Source organism: Piliocolobus tephrosceles, chromosome 3, assembly GCF_002776525.5.
Source record: "Piliocolobus tephrosceles isolate RC106 chromosome 3, ASM277652v3, whole genome shotgun sequence".
In the NCBI taxonomy this organism is placed as follows: domain Eukaryota; kingdom Metazoa; phylum Chordata; class Mammalia; order Primates; family Cercopithecidae; genus Piliocolobus; species Piliocolobus tephrosceles.
Window position 1 is genome coordinate 21,908,585 of NC_045436.1, and position 17,203 is coordinate 21,925,787.

Here is a 17,203-nt window from a genome sequence, read left to right on the forward strand (position 1 = left end):
ATAGCATAGGCTCAGTAAAAGGTCTCTGACTCTCTCGCTAAAATTTCCATGACAAGTGGGAAACAGCAGAATAATTTCTGCCTCCCAGGGTAACAGAGAGGAGAGGAAATACCTCTGAATGGGAAAAAGACAGGCAGAAAGTAACATGAGACATTTCATTAGGGACCAAACATGATAAATATTTCAGTGGATATTTGATTCATTCACTCATGAAATATTAATTTTGCAACTATAGTGCATCAGTGCTATTCTGTGCATGAGGGATATAGAAATAGGTAAGGTATAGGACTTTAGATAATGATGTCTTATTGAAAACAAAAAGTGAAGAAAAAATAGGAAAAGCTGGGTCTGGGGTGGACAATAGTATGGAAAGTAGGGTGGACAGGGACTGTCTCAATGAGAAGGGTGTGAGAAAACATGTAAAGAAAGCATAATGTTCTAAAGAAATAACAGAGAACAATTCTCTGCAAAGTCTTTGAGGAAGGAAGCATCCTGGGTTGCTCCATTATCAGCAAGGCTGTCAAGGCAGCTAACTGAGTGGAGGGGAAAGTAGAAGGAGATGATGTTAGAGAGATAATGAGAGTCATTGTAGAATGCTGTGTAATACTCTTTGTTAGAACAGACATCATTAGAGAGATTTAAGCCAAGAAGTAACAAGTACTAATTTAAAATGTATAGAGATGGCTCTTGAATTAAGAACAAAATGTGGGGAAAGTAGGTGGAAGCAGGGGGAAAAATTAGTAGGCTACTTCAATAATTCAGGTGTGAGGAAACAGTGATTTGGAAGAAATGTCAGCAGTAAGGAATAATACAAAATCAGATTCTGTGTACCTTTGGAAATAGAGTCTCCAGGATTTGCTGTCATATTGGATGTACAATGCAAAATAAATGAGGGAAATATGACTCCATTTTTTGGCCTGAAGAACTGAAAGGGGTTTCAATTATTTGAGATGAGTAAGACTTGGTAAAATGGGTTGAGAGGTTGGATAAGCTCAGAGGTTTGGTACTGACATCGCACTGGAGGTGAGCAATCCCACTGATGCCCTTATGTTTCAGAATGAAGAAACATCTATTGCCTCTTCCAAACCATGGTGATTGACTCTCATACTAAAACTCTAAATTTCTATTAAAAGGCCTACGTTGGAAATAAATTGATTTGGAATAAAAATAGTTAAATTTATTGTGAAAGGAAAATATGAAAAAGAGCAGCGTCCATGAAGAATGCCTTTTTTTTTTTTTTTTTTTTTTTTTAGATGAAGTTTTGCTCTGGTCACCCAGGCTGAAGATTACACCCAATGGAGTAATCTTGGCTCACTGCAACTTCTGCTTCCTGGGTTCAAGCGATTCTCCTGCCTCAACCTCCCAAGTAGCTGGGATTACAGGAGCGTGCCACCATACCTGGCTAATTTTTGTATTTTTAGTAGACATGGGGTTTCACCATGTTGACCGACAGTCTGGTCTTGAACTCCTAACCTTGGGTGATCCGCCCAGTTTGGCCTCCCAAAGTGCTGGGATTACAAGCGTGAGCCACAGAGCCCCACCTATGAAGAATATTTTTACTGGGAGTAGCTGAACAAACAAGTTGTTACTAAGTTCTCTGATAGCTTTAATATCATAAATCTAATGGACAGGACATCTTTTAGTCCTCACTCTCCTTGTCATCTGAACAAGACTAGAGAAGGTTGATTGTTCTTCTTTCTGAAATATTAGCTTATCTCTGTGGTTGTATGTCCTCCAAGTACTTGACCATTCCTTTTATATCACATATTCACCACCCTTTTATTTTGTTATTAAATACAGAAATTTCTCAAGTATTTGTCCAATTTATTTTCAAAATAAGTTCTTGTTCATCTCTAGAGCATCTATCAATATTATTGCTTGATTACTGTTGAAGTTAAATCTATATCCCTTATTTCTCATTTGAGATCAAATCAGGATTCGAGCCCAGTGGAATGAGCACCCTACGTAAATTATTTGCTCATCCCTGTATCTTTTCTTTCCACATACATTCTTAGACGACATTGCTCAGGCAAAGAGTACATAAAGTGTTAAGACTTTTGATTACTTTTGTTAAATTCCCTCTATAATATTGTATCAGTTTACACTTTCACCAGGAATATACTATCTGAGGAGGCTTGTTTGTACACTTTCCAACCCAGAATGATTTTACTTTTAATATTGGATAATTTGATCAATTAACTATATCTTAGTATTTATGTTATTATTTTTAGCAACTTGCATTTTATTTTTATGAGTTATTTGCCTTTATGCTTTGGTTTTTTTCCATTGAACATGCATATTTTCTGACAAATTTTAAAAATCAGCTCATTGAAAATAGATGATCCAGTCTGTGTTGAAATTTATTACCCTTTGATTAAGTAATTTTTTTCCTTTGAACCAGGAAATAAAAATATCTATACAGGTTGAACATCTCTACTCCAAAAATTTAAGTTTGAAAATGCTCTAAAATGTGACACATTTTGAGTGCCAACCTGATGTCGTTAGTGAAAATTCCATGCCCGACCTCATGTGTTGGGTTGCAGTTAAAATATAGTCCAAACTTTGTTTCATGCAGAAAATTATTTAAAATGTTGTATAACATTGCCACGAGACTGTGTGTAAGGTATATATTAAACATAAATAAAGTTGGGTTTAAACTTGGATCCCATTTCCAAATTATCTTGTTACGTATATTCAAATATTCCAAAATCTGAAAAAAAATCTAAAACCCAAATAATTTCTGTTTCATGCATTTTTAATAAGGGATACTCAACCTGTTTCTAGATTTATCCTTTCAGTTCAGTTCTGGATATGACCAATAGATGTTTGGACATATGTATCCTTGAGCTCAGAAAGAGAACTCTCCAGGGAAAACTGGATGGCAGAGAAAGTAATGGAATAAAGATAAATTATACTTGCTGATTAGAACCCATCTATGTGAACACGGTGATAAGTCACCTTTTTTGTTTACTTGAAATTCCTTTTTAAAGGTGCCAGAAATACACAAAAAACAAATTTTGCACAAGTAAATTAAAGTTGCCATATATTATATATAATATCCACTTTTAGATGGTGATTATAGATTTCCTATATTTACTATAAAATTATTTCTTCTATGGTTTTCATATGTAATTCTATAAAATAATTTAATATGCTTTCTAATGACCTGGGGTTTATTTTGGTCCGTACAACTTTTAGAGTTGTGCTTAACAGAATACATCGTAACATTGTAGAACATTTTAGAACTTGACTTATTTTCTCATTATCCAAACTATGCAGGAAGCATCCTTTACATTAGTTCTTAACTATTTATAGAAATAATAGCACAATTCTGATTGTCTTTATAAAACTAATCTACTCTTAATTAAATCTCTTTCAGAAAAGAGATTGTTTAGGACTACAAACAATTTCTTCACATGGGAAAGAACAGAAAATTGTTATACACTGTATTTGTAAATTGGAAAATAGTGCTTGTGAGTAAATAGCTGTTCTATTACTAGTTTGTACTTTCTATACAATGTGATGACTGCTTCAGTTTATAATTAACTCGTAAAAGAGTGCATATGATAAGTTCTCCAAAATACCATAAAATAATGTATACCATTTTATTTCTCAGAATGTCATTCTCATACCTACTTTATTCTCATTTTATTAAAAGAAAGCTGAATAATCAGAGTACAGATATTGCCCTTTTTATTCAGAATCATGTATCTATGTGGATTTGCAGAAATGAGGTTTTTATTTTCTTTTAACTTTTATGTGGTTTGAGGGTACATATGCAGTTTGCTTACATAGGTCAACTTGTGTCATAGGGGTTTGTTGTACAGATTATTTTGTCACCCAGGTACTAAGCCTAGTACCCAATAGATTTTTTTTTTTTTTTCTGATCTTCTCCCCCTCCCAATCTCCACCTTCAAGGAGGTCCGGGTGTCTGTTCTTCTCTTCTTTGTGTTCTGAGTTCTTATTTCACTTCCACTTATAAGTAAGAACATGTGGTATTTGGTTTTCTGTTCCCATGTTAGTTTGCTAAGGATAACAACCTTCAGCTCCATCCATGTTCCCACAAAAGACCTGATCTTGTTATGTTTTTATGGCTGCATAGTATTCCATGGTGTATATGTATCACACTTTCTTTATCCAATCTGTCATTGATGGGCATTCAGGTTGATTCCATGCATTCACTGTTGTGCAATGAACATTCACGTTCTTTCGTCTTTGTAATAGAATGATTTATAGTCCTCGGGGTAAATGCACAGTAATGGGATTGCTGGGCCAAATGGTAGTTCTGTTTTTAGCACTTTGAGGAATTGCCATACTGCTTTCCACAGCATTTGAACTAATTTACGTTCCCACCAATACTGTGTAAATGTTCCTTTTTCCCTGCAACCACGCCAGTGTCTGTTATTCTTTGACTTTAATAGTAGCCATTCTGACTGGTGTAAAATGGTTTCTTATTGTGCCGCGATGTCGTCTCACTATTACCTCCACCTCCCAGGTTCAAGCGATTCTCCTGCCTCAGCCTCCCGAGTATCTTGGACTACAGGTGTGCACCACCACGCCTGGCTAATTTTTGTATTTTTAGTAGAGATGGGGTTTTACCATGTTGGCCTCTGGTCTTGAATTCCTTTTCAGATTGTTTATTTCTAGTGTATGGAAATGACAGTGACTTTTGCATAACGATTTTGCATCCTGTACCACACTTAACTTGGTTGTTATTTCCATTAGGATTTTCTTTTGGTGGATATTTAAAAATTTTTTTAATATAAATAATTCTGTCACCCAAAAGTAGAGATAGGTTGCTTTTTCTTTTTCACTCTATAGGTCTTTCATGTTTTTGCCTAATTTCTGTGTTTTGCAATGGTGAAAGAAATGTTGACAGTCAACATCTTTGTCTCAATCATGGTCTCAGGGAAAAAGTTTTCAGTCTTTCTTCATTAAGTAAGATTTTAGCTGTTTTTAGAATAGATAACATGTTTAAAGTTTAGAAAGTTCTTTTTGTTTTTAGCCTGTTGAGAGTTTTTATCTCATAAAACTCTCTCTCTCTATATATAATATAACATAAAGATGTTGGATTTTGTCAAATGCTTTTCCAGTATCTGTAGAGCTTATCATGTGACTGATGTCCTTTATTTTATCAATATGCTGTATTTGCTTGATTTTCACTTGCCAAACCAAGTTTGTAACCTGGGAACAAATCCCACTTGGACATGGTATTTAATTATTTTTATATGCTCCTGGATTTGGATCATATGTCAAAGTATTTATAATTCCTCTTTTGATCTTTTTATATGGCCCATTGATTATTTATGATGCTGTTGTTTAATTTGCACATATATATGAATTTACAAATCATTTTCTTTTATTGATTTTTATTTTAATTCATTATGGTTAAAGCAAATACTCTATTATTTTAACTCTTTAAAATATATTGGTAGTTTTTTTTGGGGACTAAAGTGTTTCTTGTAGATGGAGTACAGTTGGATCCTGTTTTCCTTCCCCACATTCTACAGTCTCTGCCTTTTGATGGGTGTTTATTCCATTCACAACCAATATAATTACTGTTAAGGTAGGATTTATTTTATTTTACTTATTAAGGTAGGATTTATTTTGGTTTATTTCTATGTTTTTCTTATTTTATTTTTCTTTTCTTCCACTATTTCTTTAATCTGTGTTAAAGTGAGCCATTTTTTTTTTAGTGAACCATTTTAATTCCCTTGTTATCTCTTTTACTACCTGTTTTTTGAGTTGATTTCTTAAAGTTCATTCTGGCGATTAAAATTTACAACTTAATTTATAACAACCTACTTCAGATTAATACCAAATTTATTCCAATATTACTAAAAACTTTTACTCCTATTTAAGCTCTATTTTCTTTCCACTACTTAGTGCTGTTATTGTCATACAAATTGCCTTTTTATATATTTATATATAATACATATATCTAATATATTTATATAAACATATATGAACACATAAACAATGTTTTATAATTCTTTATGCAGTTTTTATTTCAATGATATAGGAAAAGAATTACAAGAAAAATACATTTATACTCTGTATTTACTATGTAAGCATCTTTGTTGGTGTTTTTAATGTATTCATTTGGACTAAGTTACTGTATAGGAAGTCCCTTTTGTTTTATCTTATATAAAGTAAAATGTGTCTATGAATAATTCTAAAAAAGTTTTCATAATGAAATCTGAGATCAAAATGGCTTCACTGGTGATATAATCAAATAATTAAGATAAAACTATGTTAATTTCTGACCAAAAATTTCAATAGCTAGAGGAGGAGAAAAAAATCACCAGTTCATTTTATGAAGTCAGCATTATCCAGATAGTAAAACCAAAGAAATAAATACCAAGAAAACAGTATCACTCAGTAATGTAAAGGGAAGAGTCATTAAGAAAATTTTAATATATGTGAAATACATAAAAAAGATGATAATACACAGTGATCAAGTAGGGTTTATCCAAAGTAGACAAGTTGAGCCTTTGAAAATCAATTGATATGATTCAGCATATCCAAAGATAAAGAATAAATATTCATATGATGATCTAAATAAGTAGAAAGCTTTGGACAAAATTTAATAGTACTTCATAATTAAAAACCACAAAACAAGATCAACAACAAAAATCTCTCAACAAGCTAAGAATACTTTGGAAACGTACTCAAACTGATAAAAAGCATCTATGAAAACTTGTAGCTCACATCAAGCTTAATAATAAGACTGAATTCTTTCTCCCTAAGACTGGGATCAAGACAAAGATGTCTGCTTTCACCATTCCTACTCAACACTGTAATGATGCTGCTAGCCCATCTCACTAATGTCTCCTCAGGGTAGTCACAAGTGGAAAAATATTTGCTAGTTGCAATTGTCTTCATATGTCATGATAAACAGAAGCATCTGGGTGCAAGAAATGCAATTATATGGAAGCAGAACATAGTGAACGAAAATTATTCTAGGTCTCCTCAAAGAAAGTGAAGCAAGTAAAACACCCAGTAGAAAGTCACATGATTTAGGATACATACTCAATGCAGTAGAACCAGTCCCTACTGAAAGGATTTGATAAAGACAGAGAAAAAAGAAAAAGAGGTTCTAAATGGCAGCTATACATGATCACATAATAAACAAATTATCTATTATGCTAGAAAGTGATTGATTCAAGAAAATATAGAACAGAGTAATCAAGGATGTTTTCTTGAAGTCTTATGTACTTAGCATGTCAGTCAGCAGGCAGAAACTACACTGATAATGTGAAAGTGAATTTTTATTCAATAAATTAACTAGTAGCAGGGAATTACCTATTAAGAAGATAACCAGAACTGTAAAAGTTATAGGTATAGCAGATATAGGAAGCATCCATCAACTCTAGAGCTTACACAACAAATACAGAAGAAAGATCCCATCATGGATAATACATTCAGAACTTGGAGAATGTGTGCTTGGAACCCAGTCATGGTGGAGAACTCTGTTGAGGTGCCATAAACCAGGGGCAGTAGGAAGGAAACACACTCGGCAGTTTTTTACTGGAATACAAGAGAAATTCACTAGGGAATTTATGCCAGCAAGAGGGACTGTGAAGCTCTCTGATGTTAGCATCAACTATATTGACTAGGATTCACCTGCTAAGATAATGGCAAAACCAGATGAAGGGTTTGTACCACTGGGTCTCTTGCATAGTACTGTCAGGGAAGCCACCCATTGATGAGGCACTACTCACTGATGAGGAAATATTTTCATTGTGCCATAAGAGACAGAAAGAAAACAAGCAAGCAAGCAAACTCTTTTAAACAGCAAGAAAATTATCTTCTTCATACAATGTTCATCCAGCATCTTTCATTGAAAATGCTTTCATTATGCAATCTGGCAAAGAAGGAATATCCGCAGGGCCCAGCTCAATTATCACAAGACTAGGGAAATAAGGATGGATTTGGCAATACATTTATACCTGGCACACTTGGCTGGAGGTCAGCCTGCATCCTCCTTTTTTTCCCCATAGGGAGTAGAAAGGGCGTGCCATAGCCCTCAGTCAGCTCTCGCTAAAGATGTTGTCACTCTCCACTATCTCTCTTCTCATGTATAATCTTTCATATGGCTATTGACTATACAGCAGCTTAATACTATTGGAACTTGTTCAGAGTTCACTCTAGGATGTATAGGTAAATGGCACTCATTGTTTCTTTCTTGGCTCAGGCTGTTGAAACCTGTAGACAAGAGGGAAGTCATATTTCACATCCTTTACTACACTTATTTGATTTCAAGTTTTTCTTATCTAATAATATAAAACTATCTGAGAAGAGAACATAGGCATATGTGACAGAATCAAAGCAATGCAACATCATCTGTACATTTTGATTGTCTCATGGGTGTCAAAGAAGATAACCTAAAGACAGCTGATGTAGGTATGCTGGAAGAAAAGCTGAGAAGAAAACACATGTGCTTTAAATCAAGTCTAGGATAATTTATCTTTAAATTAAAATTAAGGTTTTCCTTGATGAAAGCATATAAGAGTAGACATTTTCTCAAATACTCTTAGATGACAAAGACACATTGAATCATTTCTAAAGTAATTTGAGATAGTACATGCCACAGAGAAAGAGTTGTGTTTATTTTGTACTTCAAATGTCAGAAAGTGATGCCGTGATGGTCTGATAAACATTAGGTGGACATGTTGGGCTATAGACAGTTTATGTGCAGCACCTCAGATCTCATTGTTCTCACCTGTCACTAGACCATTTTTTTTTGTTCAGGCCAGGTAGAGTCATATTGGAACCTGAGACAAAAGGAAAAATGTGCATTCATATAGATATTTATCAAAATATTTTTCCTTATTTTGAACTGAATGGCAAAAGTTACTGAGAGCTCTACAATTAAAAAAAAAAAAAAAGGCTATATGTCAAGCCTCAAATTACCTCATCTGTTTGTAGGCAATTTTCAACCCTCTTCAAATTACCCTGCAAAAATCCTGATGACTGCATTGGTCAGACTGTTGGATCATTGCAAACTGCTGCTTTTTCTTTTCTTTCTTTTCTTTTTTTTTCTTTTTTTCTTTTTTTTTTTTGCATGACTCAAAGTAGTTAAACAAACAAATAACAGCTTGTCTTTATTTTAAACTATATTATATTTATCATTGATTTTGCATTAATTTTATTTTTTAAATATCATGTTAAATGCTATTTATCTCTATTACTGAGTTTTCGATGCACCCTTACCTTTTGCAAAAGAGACAAGTGACTCTTGCCTGACTCCAATCTCATGCCTACAACTTGTTCTGCTATAGTCATTCTCTACTGAAGCAGTCATCCCTGCAAGGGCCATGATAATTTTAGGTTAGCACACTACATAGTCCTGGGTTCGTTCTTATAAAAAGCACTTATTCTATCCAAAGCTTTAAAAAAATTTGTTTGCTCTTACCACGGCATGAAACACTGCATACTCACCAGATACTAAAAGCACATGTAATCCAGAAATACAGAGTACATCTTTGACCAACAAGCATTCTTCTTCTTCCTCACCATCATCCACACCTCCACTCTGGCAGATGTATCTGATATGCAATACATCATATGGATTCTTACACGTATTTGTCTGGGATTAAACAACTCCCATCCCTTTGGTATTGTATTGGCTCTCTCCTTTTGTGCCCCATAACTCTTTTCCCTCATTACTGACATTGTATTTCCTAAGACAGATGTAACAGGTAAGGCTTTGCTTCAGACTCTATTTTCCGGAGAATGTAAGCGAAGATAAGGAGCACACACCCAAGCTTGCTGGGACCATGCTACCCTTTGGAAAATTTTTCAATTATTTGCATATATTGCGGGCAATATTATTTTAAGGTGGATTTTCAGTAGTTTTTCCATTCATAGAGACCTCCAAAATACCAATGTTACTACTATGTGTAAAGGAATCCATTTTTCCTGAAAATCACAAACTCAATCCATTATTAGTAATTTGCTTAAGAACAGATTCACATTTAGCTGATTTCCTAAATATGTTTCATGGCAAATAATTGTGTAAAATATTTAAGATTATAGAAAAATTAAAGTACTAAATACATGAAGCGTTAATCTAATTCTGAATATAAGAAAGAACATTATAAGCTAGCAAACAAAGAGCAAATTTCATTTAACAATTTTTATTTGAATATGTTGCTAAAACCTTAAATGTAATGAATATGAACAAATATCACAGCAGTACATTTTACTATAATAGGTTATAAAATGCAAAAACTAAATCACAATAATCACCAAATAGTACTTATAACTTAGGTGAAAAAAAGATAAATGTTAACCCATGGGTGACAAATCTTTCTTTTTGTTGTTGTTTTTGAGAGACAGTCTTGCTTTGTTATCCAGGCTGGAATGCAGTGGGGCAATCACGGCTCACTGAAGCCTCAACCTCCCAGGCACAAGTGATCCTCCCACCTTAGCCTCCTGAGTAGCTGGAACTGTACAGGCCAGTGCCATCATGCCATCAGAAATTAAAAAGAATTTTTTTATAAAGGCCCGATTATCCTATGTTGCCCACGCTGGTCTTTTAATGCTAGGCTTAAGTAATCCTCCTGCCTTGGCCTCCCAAAGCATTAGGATTACAGGTGTGAGCCACTGCGCCAGGTCACAAATCTTAAACTACTGAGAAGCATTAGAAGTGATGTGGCAGGCAATTTACAACAGCAAGTGATTGAGAAGAAAAATAAATAAATCGAATATCAGCATACATTTTCACTCTTCTGGTTACAGTTGCTTGCTGAAATATTTGCCACCTCCACATTTCACTGTCCCAGTTTTTAATGATTCCTATAATGCTTTGATGGTCTCTCTAAAAGAAACAGTGTTAATGATATTTCAGATTTAATTCCAATGTTTTGAAATAATAAATGGGCCGATTAATTCAGGGACAAAGTATCAGAAGATTAAATATGAACTTCTATCTTAATGTATACAAATATTATGTATATTTATTTCAAAAATGTAAATGGACAAAAGTCATTTAAATGGTAAAAATCAGTTGAGAAATTAAGTTTTTATTCTTACAGATACAAGGCAGTATATATTAAATACATCTTTATGTTGAAAAATATTTACAAAATATCTTTGTACCCCAATCCTTTGCTACAGAATTAACATCAAAATATTGGAATAAGCTCTTCAATGTTTACCTTTTAAGACCCCCAATAAATGCTTTCAAAAGTCTGGCTAAATTCTTGAAAATTTTTAATGTTACTGAATTATAAATTAGAATGCTATTTTATTTAAGTTTTTACAGAGCCATATATATATGTGTGTATATATATGTATTTGAAAAGAAGTATATATATACTTCATATACCAGCTTCCATATATATGAAGTATGTATATATGAAGAGAAGTATGAATCTCAATTCTCTAAGATCATATTCAAGGAATTAGAAAAGGAATGTTACATGCATCCCCTCAAAAACAGAAAAAGAAAATATTAACAAAAAAGCTATAATGAAATAAAAACTATATAATAAAATCAGTAAAGGTAAAGTTAGAATGAGGAAAAATTAAACTATTTTAAAACAAAAGAAATCTAGTAAATCTGTTCACAGAAAATAAAGATAGAAAATATGTATTACTATTATCAGTAACAAAGCAAAAAATATCATGGCAGACCTATGACATTAAAATGACACAAAATTATAGCTAGATAGAATGATTAAGCTTTAGTGTTTTATAGCACTGTAGAATGACTAAATATTACACAGTTTCATGTAGCTACAGGGAGGATATTGAATGCCCCCCAACATCCCCAAAAATAAAAAAAAAATTGCGATATTGGACATGTTAATTTCCCTGATCTGATAACTGTATATAATATGTATGATAACATCCCTATGTACCCCATAAATATGTTCAATTATTTGGTATTAATTTAATTTTTTAATTTAAAAAGTTAAAAAGAAAAATAAAATAATAATGAGTCTATTTTGAAAACGTTTAAATCAGTAACACTGGAAGAAATAAATTTCTTAATAATTGCAACTTGAAATAAAACTGACTAAAAAGAAAATCTGAAAAGTCTAATTGCTATTAAAATATTTAATATTTTATAATATATTTTTCTACCAAAAAAATCCCAGAATGTGATGAATTCACCTTTTCAAACAGAAATTATTGAAGTAATATGCAAATTAAACTATTTTTATACATGTAATAAATTAGTTCCTCTCGGAAAGTTTACACTCATGTTAAAATAGGCTTCTTTGAGAGGGGAGATATGAAATATTTGAGAAGAGTGTTGTGCATAAGCAGTATTTGATTGTTGTTAAGTAAATATATTAAATGGAGGAGTTCAATGAGGCCCTGAGGTTAGATGTGGAGTGATTTCGTGAGGGCGCCCTCCCTCTGCAATCCTGTACTCTGGTTGGATGGTCTCATTTGATGCTCACTTCGCAGCTGCCCACAGGTGATGTACAAAGAGAGTTAAAGCAGTTGGATGGAAACTGGAACAAGGGTGGTGACCCTGTAACCAATGGCCAGATTTTTTCCAAACCCCTTCCTTATATGGTTGCATAGCTCAATTAATTGTATATGATTTATGAACAAATGTGTATAAGACATAAAAGCAAGAGATACGTAATTGATTTTCAATGACAAAATAGATTGGTTTTCTCACAGATTACTTTCACCGTGTGCATTTTCTAGTGATTTCTTCTACAATACTAAGTGGGGTTCACAGACTCTAGACCTTTCTGCAACAACTGAGAGATTTAATGTTGCAAATCCTGTCAAGTTGATCTATTTCTGACATCATTTTCCCTTTCAAGCCCTCTTTTGGCTTCTGGCCTTAGAGAGGTTTGAATGTCCTGACAGATAAACGAAGCAATTTCAGCATTTTTGAGTCTAAGCTTTTCATCGGTTCACCAAAGAAGATAAAATGTCTTTCTGGCAGCACATCACGTGGAAAGGCATGTTAGACAAAATCTTACAGAAAGGGCCTTAGGATTTAGAAAGAGGACATGAAAGACAAACTATCATAAACCAACAGTCCTGCATACTGTAGTAATAATATAAATCCAACGCTAGTAATCTAAAGGTTGGTTTGTATTACCTTGCATTTGAATGGGTGTCCTGTATGCGCTATCTAGATTGGTAGATCTAGAAAAAAACAAACACAGGAGGAAGAGTAGAGGATAAAATATGACTGTAAAACAAATATTTTACTGACAAATCACAATAATCACTCATCCCTTTGTCTCCTCTTCTATCCCGTCCAGCGATGAAAAACCTCTGAAATGTTATTTTGAGTGTATCAGTTAATAGTTTTACCTTGAGTGTATAGCTTTGTCTTAAGAATGTTAATTACCTTTTTCTTCCACATTGCCTTAAAAATTAGGGATGTTAATTCTCACCATACTTCTAAATTTCTCATTAAAATTAGAATTTTGCAGAGAATTAACTAATTCCTATAGAGTTTACACAGAATGAATGAACCTATTTGTTTGCTTTTTCAAAATTATTAAATATTCTATAATAGACACTATAACAAGCTCTGAAGAGAAACCAGTGACTATGACACTTCATTCACAAGAGAGCTTATAGTAAAGAGAGAATTTTGTTTAATGGTCAGGTATGGATTGTAGGTGATTAGTTGTGGCACTGGAAGGATCTTTTTTTCCTTGCTGACAAAGTTAGCAGAGAAGTAATGCGAAAGGATAAAAGAAGGTGAGCTTTATTGTCAGAAAAATCTATATTACATCCCAGACTCTGCCACTTATTTGCTGTAGAATTATGGGAACATTATTCCTCATCTATAAAAAATAATGATATTGTCCACTATGTAGAACTATAATGGCAATTTTTAGAAAACTTAGATAAAATTTCTGACATGAAGTTAGCTTCAATAAAGAGAAGACATTACGGAAATAAGAATAGAAATAGAGGATTTCTACTCTTTGATTTATTTCAGTATTTCTGCAGCTGGATATCAAGTGCAAGAAACTTTTTATGCCTTCCATTTTTATACACGATAATCCTTGAGGAAACAGCAAATTCCTTATATTTAATATTTTTATATTAAAGTATGTTCCCAGTATATATAAATATATACACGCCCACATATGCATATTTATATATATACACACACATGCATACTGAATTGTTTGAGCTATTACTATTATAGAATCAGAAATACAAAATTTGAAATTAGGAGGATATCTTGTCTACCACTCCCATTGTTTATATGGTCTAAAGTCATCACATCTCTTAATGATAGAAAAAAACACATTTCAACTGAGTATTCATTAGTGTCTAAATTTACAAGACCAATTGAATAGTTTTAGAAACATTTCCCTAGGATGAAAATGCCTTTAAATATTTTGAGATGTTCAAAAGGAGACATCGTGAAGTTGCTGCTATTAATAAATCTTCACTTTAAAATTAGTAATTTTCTTTTACAGCTTGTAATCCTTTAAAATAGTTTTATGTATTAGAATTTCAGAACTTCAGATTTATAATCAAAGCATGTTGGAAAGTGTGTTTTGTTATAGAGATTATATTTTGGTGACATTATTCTGGATTAGAATACTGAAATACACATTTAAATTTTCCTTAATAATAATTATATTTATTAGAGTAACAGGAAAAAATTTGATTCTCCATAACATTTGGTATGTTTGATGTAGAAATAAGCTGTGGTATTTCTCAAAATTTTAGGCATACTTAAATCGTTCTGATTTTTTTCTTTCTGTCTGTGAATTGTGTTCCTAGGGGGAAAATGAATAAAAAGGTTTAAAGGGTATTGCAAGAACTTAGGCAAACATAAGCATGGAAAGATGATTGTCACGTAAGGCTGACACAAAGCAGAAACTGGAAAGAATATAAAATGGTATTGCATTCTTCATTCAACGTTTGCCACAACAGCACTGAGCTTTGTATCGGGGATAGACACCTAACCTGGAGTATACATCCCATACAAATTACCCGCACAGCTTTTCCCTGTTCACAGATAATGCACTGGACCAAATGTAGATGGACTGCCTGAGTCCCCATTTGAAGCAAGGGGGCAAGCTTTATTGGTATTAGGAATATTCTTTTGGAAATAGTGGGAATTCTTTCTCATTACACAGCTGCTTTGATAAATGAGAAAAATGATCACCATGTATTGCATTTACCTACATGAAAATCTGGCTTAGTTATTTTCCTTTTAAAATGATTTTTGATTCCATTTTGCTTTAGTTGTTTGGCTTTGATAGTATAGAGATCCTGAAAGCTAGCATCTTTTGATCCTAGTCAGTTAAATCAAGCAGATTAAATAGACAAATGCAGGTAGAGATCTCATGATGCGTAGGTCACTTACAGAAGATACTTTCTTGTTTCTGAGATAATCTGAAAATCGAAATAATTTAACACTGCTCCCCTAGAATGACATATCAGTCATTTTATATCACAACATCCTCATCACAATTATATAGACATTTATATAAGATGAGATTTATTGTCAGAAAAATCTATATTACATCCCAGACTCTGCCACTTATTTGCTGTAGAATTATGGGAACATTATACCTCATCTATAAAAAATAATGATATTGTCCACTATGTCGAACTATAATGGTAATTTTTAGAAAACACTTTAATATTTACAATAATAGTTCTGCATAATGGCTCTTCATGTTCTTATAATTGAATAGCATAAGAACTATTTCAAAGAATATAGACTTCCCCTACTGAAAACTGATGGTGGTGATGACTGGGGAGAATAATAGCACTCTGAGTGTGGACAGGATCGGGGGTGGGTAAGTGCTAGATAGAGGGAGGATTCCAGCAGGGAGTAGAATATCCGTATATAATCAATGCACTTAATCATATAAGAGCTCTGGATTGTTTGCAAGAAGATCCGCATGGAGACCCAACGTGGGGTCTGTTATGGTCAGATCTAGATGTTATTTCTTCTCGTGGTCATGGCTAAAACAAATCTTAGGAATAGAACTTTTCAAAACACTTACTCATGCAAATGGTTTCATACTGGTTTCTCGAGTTCACAAACTTAGAATAAATGTATACTAATTATGTAATCATGGCCATGTGTTTACCATTGCGAATACATTCAACTACTGCTGTCATTTCTGTTACCAGACTGTTATCACATAAGTCAGTAACACATTAAACTATTATTTTATTTTTTTGACACAAGATATAATATGTATGGACAGCCTCATTCAACTGAACACACCTGACTACGTCCTCAAAAGAGCTTCTCAAAAAAATCAGCATTTCTCTGTGGAAACACAAATATTCTTCAAAATACTTACTGAAAACAACAAAATTTACCCATTTTTGCAAAAAAAAAAAAAAACTCTACTGAATATCATCATTGATTCATTAGAATAGAGATTCTCTATTCGATATGTCATCATTGTCATCTCGATTCGAATAGATATCTCTATTCGAATGTCATCATTGACAAAATTGTAATACATTGATGCCTGTTGCAATTAGGTACAAAACTGTCCTAGACTAGTCTGCCAAATAGTCAGTTTGCCTGCCTTATTTTCAGTAACTGTTTTCTTCCAAAATGTTCAGACAGAATAGCTAACAATTGCTTTTACTTCTGTTGGTGCTCTCTGGAATTTTAATTACAGTGTTTAACTAGCATGGGCTGTAGAGGGTTGGATTTTATTTTATGAACTTTTACAGCATATGTGTCAAGAAAGAGTTTGTATATATGTATCAAGCAAATCTTCAGCTAAAAGGTATGAATTTTTGTTTATTTAAAAGAAGAAAAAATCTGTTATATTTTGAGTCAGAAGTATGCCTATTAAAACATAACTGAAAAACATGTTTAATTTGTAGAGCATTTGTAAAAGCAATTACATTTTTTTCCCAGAGAACAGATTATTACATCTGATAACTTTATTCTCAATTAAGTTTAATTAAGCTAAGTAATTTGGTGAACTATTTCTCAAATGCAGTTTGAGACAAAACTGGGAATAAATAAGTACATATGTAATTGTCTCTGATACACAAGTCAATGTGGTGCTAGATGCAGGGAGGACAAAAGTTACTAACACAGAGTTATTTCTCTCAAGAACCTTGCAGGCTGATGAAGCCATAAAATCAAATCAGCCATGTTGACATGACTGTATATAAGTAGATAATGAGAAGAAATATAAATTAGGTTCAATGGGGATTTAGTGAAATTAGACATTGAACTTTAATCTGTACTAGGATC